The sequence below is a fragment of the Muntiacus reevesi genome, chromosome 3 (assembly GCF_963930625.1).
Source record: "Muntiacus reevesi chromosome 3, mMunRee1.1, whole genome shotgun sequence".
Classification (NCBI taxonomy): Eukaryota; Metazoa; Chordata; class Mammalia; order Artiodactyla; family Cervidae; genus Muntiacus; species Muntiacus reevesi.
In genome coordinates, this window is record NC_089251.1 from 112,551,267 (window position 1) to 112,569,965 (window position 18,699).

Sequence of the window (18,699 nt, forward strand, 5' to 3'; positions counted from 1 at the left end):
GTGCTCACCTTGGGTTTTTAAGGAAGCTGCATCCCTAACCACCGCCCGCCCCCAACCCCTCTCCCCAACCAAGTGCCTTCCTCTTCTTGGGTTTAGGCTCCAGTTCAATGGGGTAAGGAAAACTCCAAAATGATCTTTCTCCAGGCAAAGGACTCCACCCAGGACACTCCACTGAGCACTGACCCCTGTATCACGCCTGTCCAGGCCTGTTGAGGAAGTCTTCCCTCCCAGATCAGAGTTAGAGTAAAGTTTGTGAGGTGTCCACCTGGGTGCAAAATTTAAGGGAGCACCAAAAAGCTCAGTAATCCAGATAAACAACATTTTAGTGCAATTTTAAAGAATTCAAATCCGTATTACTGACTCTTCCTTTTGCCTCAGACTCCAACATGGCCCTGCCTGGCACTATTACCCAGACTTCATTGAAAATTTTGGTACTTTGTTCATCATGGATTTAGGTGTGGGGTGGGGTTTTTTGGGCACTAAATCGATTCTTTAAAAAATAATCTCACCGTGTGAACGGGGCACGCCACCTGATAGCGCTGCTCACTCATTCGGTCACTCACACCCTCACTGGACAGGCTCACGGCTGGGCAGAGGCCTGAGACCTCGGAAAAGAGACCTTGTCTCTGTCCTCGGGGACTAACAGACCATTTTCAAGAGAGAGATGCAGAAGTGGGTAAGTGATAACTGAAGGACAGGGAAGCCTGGCGCTCTGCAGTCCATGGGGTCACAAGGAGTCGGACACAACTTCTCAACTGAACAAGTGTTATAGTGGAGGTTCTAGATGTCGGGGTCATTCTGAGTGGTGCCCATGGCCCAGACTCGAGGGTCCAGAACAGCTCCTGCTTCGGCTGAAGGAAGAGAAAGAGTTAGCCTGATGCAGCTGGGAGAGAGGAAGAGACCTGGAAGAAAGTAGAGAATGTGCCTTCTTCTCGGGGAACTTGAGAAGATTGGTTTGGCTAAAACTGGAGAAGGGAAAGGCTACCCACTCCAGTATTCTGGCCTGGAGAATTCCACGGACTGTATAGTCCATGGGGTCGCAAAGAGTCGGACACAACTGAGTGACTTTCACTTTCACTTTTCACTAAGGGGATGGGGTGGTGGCGCAGAGAGACAGGACTTATAAAGTAAGCATCATCAGTCTACTGAAGTGGGGTCTTGAATTTTAGGCTAAAGGAGTTTTGCTTGATTCTGTAGGAAACAGGGAGTCATTGAAGTGTGTAGCATTTCGTGTTTATGGAAGATGACTTTCAGCATTGTGTTCCTGTTCAGTCACTAAGTCTTGTGTGACTCCGCCATCCCATGGGCTGCGGCACACCAGGCTCCCCTGTCCTTTACTATCTCCTGGAGTTTGCTCAAATTCACATCCATCCAGTCAGTGATGTTATCCAATCATCTCATCCTCTGTCGCCCCCTTCTCCTCCTGCCCTCAATCTTTCCTAGAATCAGGGTCTTTTCCAATGAGTCGGCTCTTCATATCAGGTATCCAAAGTACTGGAGCTTCAGCTTCAGCATCACTTCTTCTAATGAATGTTCAAGGTTGATTTCCTTTAGGATTGACTGACTTGATCTCCTGGCAGTCCAAGAGCCTCTCAAGAGTCTTCTCCAGCACCACAGTTTGAAAGCATCAGTCCTTTGGTGCTCAGTATTCTTCATGGTCCAACTCACATCCATTTGACTGTTGTGTACAGAACAGACTGGAGGGCTTCAGGTCAGAGGCAGAGAGATGGAGAAAAAGATCACTGCAATTGTCCAGTGGGCTGGAGGAGGCTTGGACCATGGCAGATCATAGGGAAATGGATGGCTGTGAGAATGATTTGGAGGTAGAATGGACAGAACTTAGAGATGCAAGGGACAGTGGTTGAGAGAAAGGGAGGAGACACGAGTGGCCAGGTTTCTGACCCAGATGATTAGATATGGGTAGTGTCTGTCTTCACAGAGATGACACTGAAGAGAAAGAGTGTGGGGGTAGGGAGGAGGAATTCCATGGGGGATGTGTCACAGGTAGAGCGCCTAAGAAACCTCCAGAAGGATCCTGAAGAGCCCAACGTTAAAAGAGAAGTCAGAGGAGGAGGGAAAACCTAGGAAGGGGGTAGGGACAGGATGGTCAAGAGATAGGAGAAGGACCAGGGGAGCACCACACTGGAGTCCTCACACGAAGAAAGTTTTTAGAGTGTGGGAAAAGTGGTCAACGGTGTGAAAAGCCACATCCACTGGATCACAAGATCCAGTACAGTGCAGACACAAAAGTAAACATTGCACGGGGCCACTTGGAAATCTATCCTGCATGATCAGAGGGAGAGCAGTTTCCTAAGCACGAGTTGAGGAGTGAATGAGAGGCAAGGAAGTGGAATGTCAAATTCTCATTCAAGAATCTGAGCTGAGCAAATAAATGCTGTGTGTGGGCCTTGTGTGTACCCTGATTTAAACAAACTGTGAAAAAATATTTGCTAGACAACTAGGAGAACTCCAACACAAAGTATTAGATGGAATTAAGAAATTGATGCTGGGAATTCCCTGACAGTCCAGTGGTTAGGATTTCACACTGGTCAGGGAACTAAGATCCCTCAAACTACACAGCACAGCCAAAAAAAAGGAAAGAAATTGATGCCAATTTTGTGAGGTTGTAATTTTGATATATTGGTTATATATTTTTAGATTTTTTTTTTTTTTTTTTTTTTTTTTGCCTCACTGCCCAGCATGCAGGATCTTAGGTCACCAACCATGGATTGAACCCACACCCACTACAGTGGAAGTTTGTAGTCCTAATTACTGGACCACTAGGGAAGTCTCTAGTTTTAGATTTTAATTCCTTATCTGTTACATACACAAGCTAAAGTATTTCTGCAAAGAGCCAATTCAGGAAAAGACACTGATGCTGGGAAAGATTGAGGACAGGAGGAGAAGGAGGAAGCAGAAGATGAGATGGTTGGATGGCATCACCAATTCAATGGACATGAGTTTGAGCAAACTCCGGGAGATAATGAAGGACAGGGAAGTCCATGCTGCAGTCCATGCAGTCACAGAGAGTCTGACACAACTTAGCAACTGAACAACAAAAAGAATTTATAGGTAGGATTATACAATATCTCAGTTTTGCTTAAAAATGTTCCAGGAAAAACACACCTGTGGGCTAATCTCATGTGAGAAGCATCTTCCCATGAACCCAACCTGTGACAACGTGTACTTGGGTCTGTCCGACCCCAGATCCTCCCTAGTCCACACGGCCCCGCAGGAGGCCGAGCAGAAGTATGCCTTTTTCTTCCAGACACAGGGCCAGAATCAGTGTGGGAGCCTCAGGCGGAAACCCTGCCTTTGCTCGGAGCCCTGTCCTTGGTGCCTCCAGGACCCACCACCCAGATTCTTGCTACTTCTGCTGCTTCCCATCCGGTTGCAGGTCCCCAGGTGACTTCCACTCCCTTGACCCTCCTCCCGAATATGGTGCGCAGAAGTCCCTTCGCATCAACAGAACCCTTGAAATCACCCAAAATGTAACGGGTCAAGTCTCCTCTGGGTCTGGAACTCATCCATCCACACCTTCATTGGTGCTTCCCTCGCTCTCTCTGCCTGGTTGATACTGGTCATCCTTTAAGGCCTCCGTTCCTCCAGGTAGTTTTTCCTAAACCTCCCTGAGCCTCTCATACCCTTCCCTCTCCCCCCAGGCCTGACTAAGTGCCCATCCCCTGGGCTCCCAAAACTAACTGAAATTGCCTGTGTGCGTCCTTCCAGCACTGGGCCATAGCTCCCAGAGGACCAAGACCATGTCCATTCATTCACCTGACACCCAACTGGGTGCCCAGCACTATGCTGCGGACACTGTGGGGATAAAACAGGCAAGATTCCTGGTCTTGACGAGCTATACTCAAGCCATGGAAAACAGACAAAAACAAGTAAACAGATAAAAAAAAAACAAGGTAATTTCAACTTGTGATGTATTCAACAAAAGAAATAAAAAGTATGACATGATGATTATTGGATGGGGGCTGCTTAAAATAGAGTAACCAGGGAAGGCTTCTCAGAGGAGGTGACATATAAATGAAACCAAAGGCAGATCTACTGCGAAGCCAATGAAGCATAAACTTCAAGGTCCCTTCCTAGGCCTTGTTCCTAATTGTATATTTATAATTTGGTATCTTCCATTTAAAGAAGGGCCCCCAAATTGTATAAATTTTAGGGTCCTACAAAACCTGTATCTTCTCATGGCTAACATCTAAAAAGTGAGAAGCAACAAGTCAAGAGAAAATGTAGATGAAGAAGTGTATTCCAGGCATAGGGTATCACATGCAAAAGGCCTGCAGTGGGAATAAATTCATCGTACTCTAAGCTGAAAATAAAGGTGTCAGTTTCAAAGAACTGAAAGGTCAGTGTCTCCAGAGAAATGAGAAGAGTAGGATAGAATGGGAAAGACTAGAAATCTCTTCAAGAAAATTGGAAATATCAAGGGAACATTTCAGGCAAGGATGGGCACAATAAAGGACAGAAACAGTAAGGACCTAACAAAAACAGAAGAGATTAAGAAGAAGTGGCAAGAATACACAGAAGAACTATACAAAAAAGTCTTAATAACCTGGATAATGATTTTGGTGTGGTCACTCACCTAAATCCAGAGTGTGAAGTCAAGTGGGCCTTAGCAAGCATTACTACAAAGCTAGTGGAGGTGATGGAATTCCATTTGAGCTATTTGAAATCCTGAAAGATGATGCTGTGAAAGTGCTGCACTCAATACGCCAGCAAATTTGGAAAACTCAGCAATGGCTACAGGACTGGAAAAGGTTAGTTTTCATTTCAATCCCAAAGAAGGGCAATGCCAAGGAATGTTCAGACTACCATTAAAATTGTGCTCATTTCACATGCTATCAAGGTAATTTCAGAATCCTTCAAGCTAGGCTTCAACAGTATGTAAACCAAGAACTTTGAGATGTACAAACTGGGTTTAGAAAAGGCAAAGGAACTAGAGATCAAACTGCCAACATTTTCTGGATCATAGAGAAAGCAAGGGAATTCCAGAAAAATATCTATTTTGCTTCATCGACTATGTGAAAACTTTTGACTGTGTGGATCACAGCAAACTGTGGAAAATTCTTCATGAGATGGAAATAGCAGACCACCTTACCTGTCTCCTGAAAAGCCTGTATTCAAGTCAAGAAGCAACAGTTAGAATCAGACATGGACTAACAGACTGGTTAAAAATTGGGAAAGGAGTACATCAAGGTTGAATATTGCCACCTTGCTTATTTAATTTATATGCAGAGTACATCATGTGAAATGCCAGTCTGGATGAAGCACAAGCTGGAGTCAAGGTTGCCAGGAGAATTATCAATAACCTCAGATATGCAGATGACACCACCCTTATGGAAGAAAGTGAAGAGGAACTAAAGAGCCTCTTGATGAAGGTGAAAGAGGAGAGTGAAAAAGATGGCTTAAAACTCAACATTCAAAAAACTAAGATCATGGCCTCCAGTCCCATCACTTCATGGCAAATAGAAGGGGAAATAAGTGGAAACAGTGACAGATTTTATTTTCTTGGGCTCCAAAATCACTGTGGACAGTGACTGCAGCCATGAAATTAAAAGATGCTTGCTCCCTGGAAGGAAAGCTGTAACAAATCTAGACAGCATATTAAAAAGCAGAAGCATCACTTTGCCAATAAAGGTCCATATAGTCAAAGGTCCATCACTTTGCCAACAAAGGTCCATAATGTCCCAGGGTTTTCCAGTAGTCATGTACAGATGTGAAAGTTGGACTAATAAAGAAGGCTGAGCGCTGAAGAATTGATGCTTTCAAATTGTGGTGCTGGAGAAGACTCTTGAGAGTACCTTGGACTGCAAGGAAATCAAACTAGTCAGTCCTAAAGGAAATCAACCCTTTAGGATTGAAATCAATATTTACTGGAAGTACTAATGCTGAAGCTGAAGCTCCAATACTTTGACCACCTGACGCGAAGAGCTGACTCACTGGAAAAGACCCTGATGCTGGGAAAGGTTGAAGGCAGGAGAAGGGGACGACAGAGGATTAGATGGTTGGATGGCATCACTGACTCAATGGACGTGAGTATGAGCAAACTCCTGGAGTTAGTGAAGGACACTAGTGAAGCCTGGCATGCCACAGTCCATGGGGTTGCAAAGAATCAAACATAACTTAGCAACTGAACAACAACAAGGATGAGATCAGAGGGCAACAGACCCCAAATCTCTCTTATGCCACAGTACGAAGTTAGGGTTTTATTCTACACGCACTGGAGGACTGCTGGATGATGTCAAGCAGATAGGCAGCATAATCTGACTCTCTGTGGCTGCTGGACAGAGAATAGATGGTGGAGAACAAGAATGGAAGCAGAGAAACTATTTCAGAGGCAAGAGACGGTGGTGACATGGACCAGAAAGTAGCATTTCCAATTCCTCTCTCTATCCCAGCACCCAGCACAAACTTGGCCAAAGGGGAGCTTTTATTTTTATCTATTTTTTTAGCTGTGGCATGTGGGATCTAGTTCCCTGACTAGGGATGGAACTTGGGCCCCCTGCATTGGGAGCTCAACAGTCTTAGCCACTGAACCACCAGGGAAGTCCCCAGGGGAAGAGCTTGATAAACATCTGTCTAGTAAGCAAATATCTTGCAACGAACAAGATCATCTCTTTGAGATGAGAGCTGAAAGAGGGCGGACCCAAGAAGATGGTGGAGGCCTATCTCTCCAGGAACTAAACAGCACAGTGACTGCCGGCCCCTGAGAGCAGCCTCCAGAGAAGGCAGGGTGAACCCTCTACAACCTCATGATGCAAATTGTGGTCCTTGCACCAGCAGCATTAGCATCACCTGTGAGCTTGGTTAGACATGCAGAAGCTGACTCTACACCAGACCTGCTGTTACAGCATCTATTTTAACAAGATTGCCCAGTGAATCATACGCACACTGAATTTTGAGCAGTACTATGCCTCAGTACACTGCCAGCCACATATTTGCCTGTTGTAATCTACCATGGCTCCGCCCTGCCCAGGACCAAGTGCAAGCTCCTTTCCCACCTCGTCTATCACCAGCCTTTACTACCCCTTGCCCTCTACTCTAATCACACTGAATTTTTTTTTTTCTAACTTGGCTGAATCAGGTCTTAGTTGCAGCACGCGGGATCTTCGCTGTGCCTTATGGGATCCTCCGTTGTGATGCACAGACTCTCTAGTCGCATTGCACAGCCTCAGTCGTTGCAATCAGAGGGCTTAGTTGATTCCATGGCTCTATGGAATCTTAGTTTCCCAACCAGGGATCGAACCGGCGTCCCCTGCATTGCAAGGCAGATTCTTAACCACTGAAACACCAAGGAAGTCCCCACACTGACCTTCTGGCTCCTTCTCTAAAAACGATTTCTCCTCAGTCCCCAGCACCCTCACACGTGCCATGGCCCCTACTGAGAATGCCTTTGGCCTATCGCTTGACCCAGCAAAATCTTACTCATCTTTGAAGACCTAATCTAAAGAGGGCTTCCTTTGGAATGCCTTCTCTGATCGCCCCAAACAGAACGAGTTGCCACCTTCCCTGGGTTGCCATGGTACTGAGCACGTTCCTCCTCATAACATGTTGTAAATATTGATTTCTGTGGCTGTTTCCTCACCAAGCTGAGAGCTTCTTAAGGTTAGATACTAGATCTTTTTAATCTCTTCATTCTCAGTGTCAGATACTGGGGACTGAATGCAGGAATGACCATGCCCTGATGATTATTCAGAGGAAACTGGCATGACCAAGAGGTGTCCAGTCTTCCTGGGGGAGACATAGCAGATTGGGGAAAAGGCCTCTGAAGTCAAAAAGACCTGGGTTGTTACCTGAGTCTGCCATTTGCTTTCTGTGTGACCTTGGGCAAGTGACTTTACCTCTCTGAGCCTGGATTTCTTCATCCGCACAATCTTATAACCCTAACAAAAGTTCCAAAGATAAGCATACAAGGTTGCCGCAAACAGCCAGGACTTTCTCTCACTGTTGGCCCCATCACTTGGAGACAGGGGGAGGGGACTGTGCATCACCAGTGACCTCAGAGTCTCTAACCCACATATTGCCTTTCCTGCCAGCTCCAGACACAGCATTGGACTAACGCCAACAAAGCTTTCAACAACTCAGGAAGGGAATGAGCATTTAGAGGGAGAAGGAGGCGACTCTGAACCACTTAACTTAACATGCGGGCAGGGCCACCCTGATGGATCAAGTCCAGGCAGCAAGCTCAGGCCCAGCATTTAGCTGAAGCTGGGCCAAGAGAGTATAAATATTCATGGAGACAAGAAAAATTCTACCATCTGTATCTCTCACCCTCTGCCCTGCAGACTATTCAGTCCCAGCACCCACTGGTACTATTCTCATCTGTCTGCCAACAATCTGGCCCCTAGGGGACCTGGAGAAAGGGTCCTGTCCTCAGCTGGACTGTCAGAGGGGAGGAACCACTGAGATCTGGGCAACAGGAAGTGTGTGCTGGGTACTTCCCCAGTGTGGACTGTGGGTTGGAAAGTTGCGTTTACCAATCAGACTGGCCCCTAATATTGTGGGGCCATTTGGGGTCCAGAGTACAAGCATCTAAATATTTATAAGCTAAAATCAGTCATATCTAAGTTCACACACATTCCATGCCTCAGCAGCTCCTCACCGGCCTGCAAGCCCGGGAGTGTGGAGGACCACAGGCTCTGAGGGGGCACTCTCGCCTGGATTCAAGGATGCCATCCTCTGTGGGGGACGATGCGACCACGGAGTGGGGGAGGGGGGAGGGGGGAGCCACCCACCTAAGCTGAGGGCCTTGAGCAACGTTTACTAACTCAATGAACAGACACCTCTTACCCATGATATTTCCTCCTCAAATCAGCCTCACGAAGTGAGTTTTACAAATTTTGCCCATTTTTCCAGGGAACAAAGTGAGGTCAGAGAATGAAACAGACTTGTCCACAGTCACACAACTGGGAAATGGCCAATGAGGATTTTGAACTCCAAGGCCAAGCCTGTCTCTCCCAGGCCAAGCTGTGGCCCCTGCTGGAAGCAAACCACTCCGTGGCCAACTCCTCCACTCACAGACCTGTCCTATGGCCCGAGAGCAGGTGCTTCAGAGGCTGCAAGGACCCAGGAACAGATGCCTTTGACCTGGGGCCTTGCTTTTACTTCTGCTCCCCAAAGTGGGGAATTGAATGGGGCCATGGAAAGGAGAGTCCGCTCTGTATTCATCTCACTCCTGCCAGGCAGCAGTGAAGTTGGAAGCAAATCCTGGTTCATACACTAAACTCACTCCGTGACTCTGGGTCTCTGTCTCCCTGTTGGTAGAATGAAGATTTTAAAAGGGGCCTAAGACTCTGTATCAGTCTAGAGGGGTGGGGTGGGGTGGGAGATGGGAGGGAAGGTCAAAAGGGAGGGGATATATGTATACCTATGGCAGATTCATCTTGAGGTTTGACAGAAAACAACAACATTCTGTAAAGCAATTATCCTTCAATAAAAAAGTAAATTAAAAAAAAAAAAGAAGAAGATAAAATGGGCCTAAGAGAGAAGGAAATTAAGAAAACAATCCCAGGGGACTTCCCTGGTATTCCAGTGGTAAAGAATTTGCTTGCCAATCCAGGGGACTCGGATTTCCATTCCCGGTCCATGAAGATTCCACATGCCTCAAAGCAACTAAGCCTGTGAGCCACAACTATTGGGGCGGTGCTCTAGTGCCCAGGAACCACGGCTGCTGAGCCCACGTGCCACCACTACTGAAGCTCACATACCCTAGAACCTGTGCTCCACAAAATGGGAAGACACACCATGTTTATGGATCAGAAGACTTAATATTTTTAAAATGTCCATGCTACCCAAAGCAATCTACAGATTTAATGCCCTATTAAAATCTCAGTGGCATTTTTTGTAGAAATAGAAAAAAAATCCTAAAATTCATAAGAAATCTCAAAGTACCCACAACAGTCAAAACAGTCCTGAGAAAGAAGAACAAAGCTGGAGGCCGGGACATCCCTGGCGGTCCAGTGGTTAAGACTTTGCTCCCCAGTGCAGGGGGCACAGGTTCGATCCCTGGTCGGGGAGCTAAGAACCCACATGCCTGGCGGCCAAAAACCAAAACATGAAACGGAAACAGTATTGTAACAAATTCAATAAAGACTTTAAAAGTGGTCCACATAAAAAAAAAAAAAAAAAGCTGGAGGCCTCACACTTCCTGATCTCAAAACATATTAGAAAATACAATAACCAAAACAGGGTGGTATCGGCACAAAGATAGACATACAGAACAATGGAACAGAATAGACAGCCCAGAAATGAATGCTCACGTGTATGGTCAAATGATCTTTGACAAGGGTGCCAAGACTACACAATAAGGGAAAGATAATCTCAACAAATGATATTTGGAAAACAGGATATCCACATGCAAAAGCAGGAAGGTGGACCCTTATCTTAAATCACATACAAAAGTAACACAAAGTGGATTAAAAACCTAAACATAAGACTGGAAAGTATAAAACTTCTAGAGGAAAACATAGAGGGAAAGCTTCATGACATTGGAATGGGCAGTGATTACTTGGGTACGATACTGAAAGCAAGAAAAGCAAAAAGAGACATTCGGAACGGTATCAAACTTTAAAACTTCTGTATACCAAAGGAAATAATCAACAGAGTAAAAGACAACCTACAGAACTGTAGAAAATATTTGCAAATAACATACAGGGTAAGGGGTTAATATCCAGAATATAGAAGGAACTCTTACAACTCAATAACGACAACAACAACAACAAAAATTTTAAATGGCAAGGGACTTGAAGAAACATTTCTCCAAAGATATAAAAGGCCAAGAAGCATATGAAAAGATGGGGAGAGAGGGGTTGGGAGTTTGGGGTTAGCAGGTGCAAATTATTATACAGAGAATGGATAAACAACAAGGTCCTACTGGATAGCACGGGAAGTGTATTCAGTATCCTGGGATATACTGAGGGAAACAGAGGACAGTGAACAAAGTACCCTGTGATAAACTATGACGGAAAAGAATATATACCTGTGTATAGCTGAACCACTGTGTGGTAGAGCAGCAACCAACACAGCATTATAAATCAACTATAACTCAATAAAATAAATTTGTTTAAATATTGTCAAGGCGCATGTGGGAAAAAGGCAAATGAAAAGATGCTCCACATCACTAATCATCAGGGAAATGCAAATCAAAACTCCAATGAGATAGCACCTATTAGGATGGCCTCGATCCTAAAAACAGAAAATGACAAGTGTTAGTGAGGATATGGAGAAATTGGAAGACTTGTGCACTCACTGTTGGTGGGAACATAAGATGATGCAGTCACTATGGAAATTAGTATGAAGGCTCTTCAAAATATTAAAAATAGAACTACCATATGACCCAGACATCTCATTCCTGGATGTATTTCTTTTTTTAAAAAAAAAGTGTAAGCAAGATCTTGAAGAAATATTTGTATACCCATGTTCACAGCAACACTAGTTACAATAGCCAGGAGGTAGAAGCAATCTAAATGTCCATCAACAGACAAAGGGATAAACAAAATCTGGTAAAATATTAACATACATGTAACGGAATACTATGCAGCCTGTAAAAGGAAAGAAATTCTGTCCTGTGCTACAACATGGATGACACTTGAGAATATTAATAAGTGAAATAAGTCAATCACAAAAAAGACTGAATGATCCTACTTATATGAGGTTTTGAAAGTAATTAAACTCATAGAAACAGAAAGTAGAATATTGATTGCCAGGGGCTGGAGGAAGAGAGAAATAGAGAGTTGATGTTCATTGGGCACAGAGATTCAATCATGCAAGACAAAAAAGTTCTATAGATCTGCGGTACATGTGTATATAGTTAACAATACTTAAAAATTGTTAAGAAGGTAAATCCATCTTACATATTTTTACCACAAAGAATTTTAATGGGCCTCAGAAATGGCAGATTTGAAAATACATTGTATATTTTTAACTTGGAATCATATGGCTCAGCTTTTTTACTGAATAGCTGTTTAATTGTTAGTAAAAACTACTTCACCTCTCTGGACTTCATCTATAAAATGGGAACAATAACACATCTACCCTATAGAGCTTTCTGTGAGCATCCAGTGAGACAGAGGATAGAAAGTATTTGGGAAAGGACAGTGGTTAAGACCACAAACTTTGGCATCAGACAAACCTCCATTCAAACTCTGCCTCTGGTCACGTCCTGGTTTCATGACCATAGTCAAGCTTATCATTCTCTGAGTCTCGGGTCCTTCCACTATATATGGAGCTCATAATATTCCAAGCACATAGTTCCCAGCATGGTGCAAAGACTCAGTAAATAATGTAGCACAGTTTCAGATACTCATGACCAACAGCTCTAAAACGCTTTATCTACAGGAAGTCCAGACAATCTGCTAATTAGATCAGATCGAATGTTTGTCAAAATAGCACCACTGTCATTGCAACCGCTCACATCAAGTTCATCCCAAGTTCTTCCCAGCTTGAACCCATTTAGATAAGGCTTCCAGATATATCATTAATCCTGAAGACCTCTCTGGTGGTCCAGTGGCTAAGATTCTGCTCTCCCAATGCAGGAGGCACTGGTTTGATCCCTGGTCAGGGAAGTAGATCCCACATGTGGCAACCAAGAGTTCGCATGCCACAACTAAGACCCAGGGCAGCCAAATAAATAATAAGAAATATATTTTAAAAAATAAAACCCTGAAAACTTCTGGGAACCAGTCATATCATTTTATGGCAACTGGGGACAGTTGGCAAAATGCTATCAGCCAACCCTTGAAGCTTTTGAACTGTGGTGTTGGAGGAGACTCTTGAGAGTTCCTTGGACTGCAAGGAGATCCAATCAGTCCATCCTAAAGGAAATCAGTGTTGAATATTCATTGGAAGGACTGATGCTGAAGCTGAAACTTCAATACTTTGGCCACCTGATGAACAGAACTGACTCAATGGAAAAGATCCTGAAGCTGGGAAAGATTGAAGGCAGGAGAAGGGGATGACAGAGGATGAGATGGTTGGATGGCATCACTGACTCGTTGGACATGAGTTTGAGCAAGCTCCGGGAGTTGGTGATGGACAGGGAGGCGTGGTGTGCTGCATTCCAAGGGGTCAGAAAGAGTCAGACATGACTGAGCGACTGAACTGAACTGAACTGAATCCTTGTCCAAGACAATTAGTTTTACCTCCAGGAGCCTCTGTTTGCTCATCCGTTAAAAAAAAAAAAAAAAAACAACTAACTCTAACCCTATGTCATAAGGTTGTTGTAAGGATTGAATAGGAAATTCCTGATCCACAATAAGAGCTCAATGAATGTTGGCTGTTAGTCATACTTCTCTACCCCAGAAGGAGTATGGGAACCACCTCTGGTTCCCATATCACTGTGGATATCGCTTTCCTTCCGGGCTGGGAACTCCCTGGGTATAGGGCCTCGGGCATTACACACACACACACACACACACACACACACACACACACACACACACAGAGTCACATTGTCCCTCATCCTTCACTTCCAAACCCTCTCACACCAACCTCAGCCACTCCCAGCCCTTAGATTCCCTGGAACCAGTAAAATACCATAGTTTAATCATTGCCCTTCTGTGAGTACTTAGTTTTCACATCTATCAAATGGAAATAATATCAACATTGACCTCATAATGTTGAGGTCAGTTGAGACTGAAGGCAGTTGAACCTCTAAAATCCTCAAGAAACAAGTTGCCGCCCATTCTGGCCTCCTCTGGCACTTGATACTTGTGCCCTGGCCTGCCCATGCCTTTGTGCCTCTGCTCATATCCTCCAAAAATTCCTCCCTCATGGAGTGGTTTCATTACCTCTTGTCCAGGAAGCAGAGGGAGTTAAGGGGCAAAGGAAGGGAGCAAGTTTCCTGATCTCTGGGTAATTCTGCACTAGGCTCCCCATGGTTTCCAGTTCAAGGAGGCTAGCACCATGCTGGGCATGTTTATCAGTGAATGAATGGAGCTCCTTATCTGGGGAGATGTAGGGTCAGGGTCTAGGGCCCCAGAGATGCCGGGTGGGAGGTGGCCTGGGTATCAAAGTTTCCCAGTTTTCTCTCTCACTTGGGGTCCAGCTGGTCCCAGGTATGTATATTACATTGATGAGACTCAGTCTCTGCTTGTCTCGACTCATCTGGCCTCGGACATCCCCATGGAGTTGGGGGACCCTGAGCATGGCCTGGGTCTCTCCTTCTGGCTTCCAGATATGTAGATAGTATCCGTCTGTGAGCCACCCTCCCTACTCCTTGCCTCCCGGAAGTCACCCAGGGCAAGGAGGGCGGGGAGGTGCTTCCTCCTCTGGGCTTCTGCAGCAAGGGCACACCCCTCTGTTATTCCAGGAACCGCTCTGACATCTTCAGGGCCAGCCTGGCCCGAGGGAAAACGTAGGGCACAGGGTACAGGCCCTGCAGTCACACAGACCCCGATCTGCACCTGGCTTTGTTCTTTCCTAGCTGATCTTTAACCCTCAAAGCCTCTCTTCCTTCATTGGCAAAAAAGTGGTGACAATAAAACCTTCCTCACAGGGTAGCTAGAAGTGCAAAATGAAGCAACTGATACACCTGGTTATTGGTCAGTAATTGGGAGCGCCTCCCCCACCCTCAGAAAATGTTTGTTGCATGAATGGATGAGCAAACCAGTCAGCCGTGAACCAAAGCAGCCACCTCTCTTCCGTTAGAAGCAGCAACCAAGGGTGGCTGAAGAGACACACGAATCACGATTAGGAATTAAGATCAGGGGACCTGGGCTCTGGCCTCAGCCAAGCCCCTAACCGTCTTGAGTGAGTCTCTCCCTAGCTTTGAACCTTGGGATCTTCATCTGCAAGGGCCTCCACCCCACCCCACCCCCAACCACGCTCAAACATTGCTGTGAAAAGGAAGGTTGGGAGTGACAAAGGGTTTGGTAAACAGTCAAGAACTTAGAAAATCGAAACAGACTTTACAAACTGTGAAGGGCGCTGCACAAATTTTTGACACTCTTCTCACATCAGCCAGCTGAGCTCAACTCCAAACCTAGCTCCTGAAGTTCCCCCTTCTGTAGAAATAAACAGGTGGGGAGGGGCGGCTAAGTGATAGTCTTCCCCCCACAAATTCTCCTCCCCCGACATCTTACAGACACACACACACTGGCTCTGGATTCTCTTTGGCTGAAGACACAGGGGAGGAATGGAGTGCCAGCCTCTCAGCTGCTTTTGTTGATGCTGCTGCTTCTAGGAACTGTTGGGCTGGACGGGTCCTCCCATAGTTGGTCACACTCCAGACACACATGGAAATATATACCCAGAGTCAGTTCTCCAGTCCACCCCACGGGCACACATGCACACACGAAGACATGGCAGAGGCTTCCCTCCCATCCAACCATGCTACCAAGGAACCCAAGAGCTACTGATCAGACACGTGGCTACCCAGCAGAGACCCTTCTGAGAACGGGCTCCACTCTGAAAACCAGACACCTTCTCCCAGGATCCGCAAGGGGGCGTTCCCAGGCCGGAGCTCAGCTGGTGCCCCCTATACCCATGGGGAGGCAGAGACCAGGCCGGGGAAGAAGGGACTTCACTGGAAAGAGAAGCAGCCCTTTCTTGTCAACAAGGACGAGTTCGCGGGGTTAGGATAGGGAGGAAGAGGGCATTCCATAAAAGTCTTTCTATAAAAGGACATAAAGAATCCCAGTAATCTTGTCTGGAGAATCCCATGGACAGAGGAGCCTGATGGGCTACAGTCCATGGGGTCGCAAAGAGTCGGACGCGACTGAGCGACTTAGCCTACACACTGCCGAGACTGTGGCTTTCTTACCCAAACCTTCATTGGACAGATGGGGAAACTGAGACCCAGAGAAGAGAAAGGATTTGCCCCAAGTGACCACAGAATCAGGAGCCAAGCTGGAACCAGGGCTGGACCTCAGACTCACTGTCCATCCTCTTCCAGTACAACACACTACTTTCTCATTCCCTATTCAGTTCATGTCTCAAGACTGTATGACTTGCCAAACTCCATGTGAAGAGTAAGGATAAAACGAGGAACAAACAAATCCTCCTCCACGAGGCATTTACGGTAAGAATAACAGCGTCGGTACCAGCAGTAATACTGGCTCATGTCTTCACACCCGCTTACTATTGACAAAGCACTTTCCCACCAGCCTCTTACTTCACCCTCTCCCGCCAACTCACAGGTCAGTACTTAAACCCCAATATGCAAAGGAGGGAAGGGACGCTCCGAGTTGCCCAGGGTCCCAGCTCATAGGCAAGAGCTGATGCCAAAACCCCACTGCCCACTTCAGGCTGTCTCATCTCTTTCGCAGCTTCCTTCCTTCACTGGGTTGTCAGTACCGAAAGGCAAGAACATCTCTTTTGTTTCCCTAGCGCCCCCCACCCCACACACACACATGCACACACACACACACACACACACACACACACACACACACACACGCGCGCGCGCGCACACACACACACATACACGCACATGCATGCGTCTACACACATGCATGCGCACACACATGCACACACATGCACACACATGCACACACATGCACACACATGCGCGTGCACATACACACACATGCATGCACACACACATACACGCACACACATGCATGCGTGCCCACGCACACACAAGCACGCGCACCCACACACACACATACACACACATGCACACATGCACACATACACACACGCACACATGCATGCTCACACATACACACATACACACATGCATGCGCGCACACACATACACATACACACACGCACACACATGCATGTGTGCGCACACACACACGCCAAGCACCTGGAACAGCTGTGTGTTCAGTCAAGGGTTAAATCAGAGCTGCTTGAATGCTCTGGGAAGCAACTCTACAGGTTCCCTCGTTCTTCACAAGTAAGCAAGAGTCTGAGCAGCAGCCTCCGTTCCCCACGCTCACATCGGACCTGCCGGCAAAGGACAGGGGCTCCCAGCCTGTGCTCCGTCCCTACCACCTGCGACCTGATGGCGGGAACAGGTTGTGGGCCAGGACTCTTGTATCAGCAACCCTGTTATCTTCCTCATCATCCCCGCAGGAGAACCAGCTCCTAGTCAATTCCTAGATACCCAGCCTGGTACCTGACCCTTTGCCTCCCGACCTTCCTGCTGGGGAGACGGCATTAGCCTCATTTGACACTTTAGGAAACTGAGGCACAGAGAGCAGGGTGGTGACATGGCCATGGCCACACAGCCACTAAAGCAGACAGCGTCCAGCCCCCCGAGATCTAGGTAGCCCCCCTCTCCTCACCACCACCACCACCTCCCAGGGAGGTCTCTGAGGTCACTTCAGCGCTGCCTTGACCTCAGAGAACCAGAGGGGGTAGCAGATTCCCTGGGAATGTCTCGTCACGAGGAATTCCTTCTAAATGAGACCCTCTGGGTCTGGGGAAGATGCCAGAGCAGCCCCTTAAAAACAGAAGCACACATTTGCTCAGGCGGAGTCTGGGGCAGGACCCTGAACTCCTGGGGACGCTGTCACACACCTCCCCCCGGCCAGGCCAGGGCTGGGACCCCCTTACCTGTCCAGGGGCCGTGGCTGCCGCTGCGAGGTCTGAGCATATCGGCAGCTGCGGGCTCTGTGCTCTCTGCAATTGCAGAAGTAAGGAAACAGCGCGCATCACTGCCAAGTCACCCCCAGGAGGAAATGCCGTGACCCCAGGGCCCCGTCAGCGGAAAGGGCACACTACAGAACCTCGAGTTGGGTCACCCAGGCCCCGGGTGCCGCAAGGAGGTTTTTCCCAGAACGAGGGGCAGGGTGGGGGGCGGGCAGCGGCCACCGGGAGAGAGTCAGGGCGGGGAGAGACACGCCGCCTAACACGAGCGTGAGCAAGAGAGGAGCCGTGAGTGAGAAAGGAGAATGTGAGTCAGGGGAGAGGCGGCTAAGAGATGGAGAGAGAGAGGCGCCCAGAGAGAGGCGGGCAAGTGTAAACAGACAGGGACAGCGTGAGCGGGATGAGGGGATTCGAGGACAAAAAGCAAGGGAGCGACAGAGAAAAAGACGACTGGGACAGTGAGAGGGCCTGTGTGTGTGCGTGCGTGTGTGGGGGTGCGTGCGTGTGTGTGTGTGTGTGTGCACATGTGTGTGTGGGGTGTGTGTGTGCATGTGTGTGTGTGTCTGTGCATGTGTGTGTGTGTGTGTGCGTGTGTGTGGGTGCATGTGTGTGCGCACATGTGTGTGTGTGCGTGTGTGGGTGTGGGTGTGTCTGTGTGTGTGTGTGCATGTGTGTGTGCACGTGTGTGTGCCTGAGAGACAATATAAAAGAAAGGGAGCAAAGGAGGAAAAGGAGAGGCAGCTGGAAAATAAAGAGGATGGGAAGGGAGGAACTTTTAAGAACGGCTGTGGTCAGTGCCATGGCCGGGCCGGGCCCCCCTGGTGGCCAAGGAGAGCCAAGACCAAGGAACCCACGGGCACACAGCCCTGCGGCGCTGGGCTGGCAGAGGAGGAAGGTTCATAAGATCCCAGGCAGGAATCTGGCAGCGAGTGAGTCCGTAGGAACAGGAAAGGGTAAGCAGGTGTGGGCAACTGAGGAAGTGATCACAAGCGAGACTGAGTGAGCGTGTGTTTGTGCCAGAGTCCCATGTCAGAGACTGGGTGTGAACAGAGGTGAGGGGTGGGCCCGAGCTCCCCGCCTCAGTTTCCAGTCCATTTATCCACTCCTTCTTTCAACCTATAAACGTTTATTGAGCCTGCAGGCCCCAGG

The 18,699-nt window shown here is 47.4% G+C and overlaps 1 protein-coding gene across 2 annotated transcripts in view; it reads right to left on the minus strand.

Moving 5' to 3' along the window:
* The window catches only part of PTAFR (platelet activating factor receptor), a 28,162-nt gene extending 10,535 nt beyond the window's left edge, over positions 1-17,627 (minus strand). Inside the window, exon 1 of one of the 2 annotated variants that reach the window (XM_065927570.1) lies at positions 17,518-17,627. The gene's annotated coding sequence lies outside the window, so the exon portion shown is untranslated. Of the gene's footprint in view, positions 1-16,765; positions 16,887-17,517 lie in introns of those variants that run through there. The other variant, XM_065927571.1, reaches the window with a different exon arrangement.
* Positions 17,628-18,699: the final 1,072 nt, after the last annotated feature.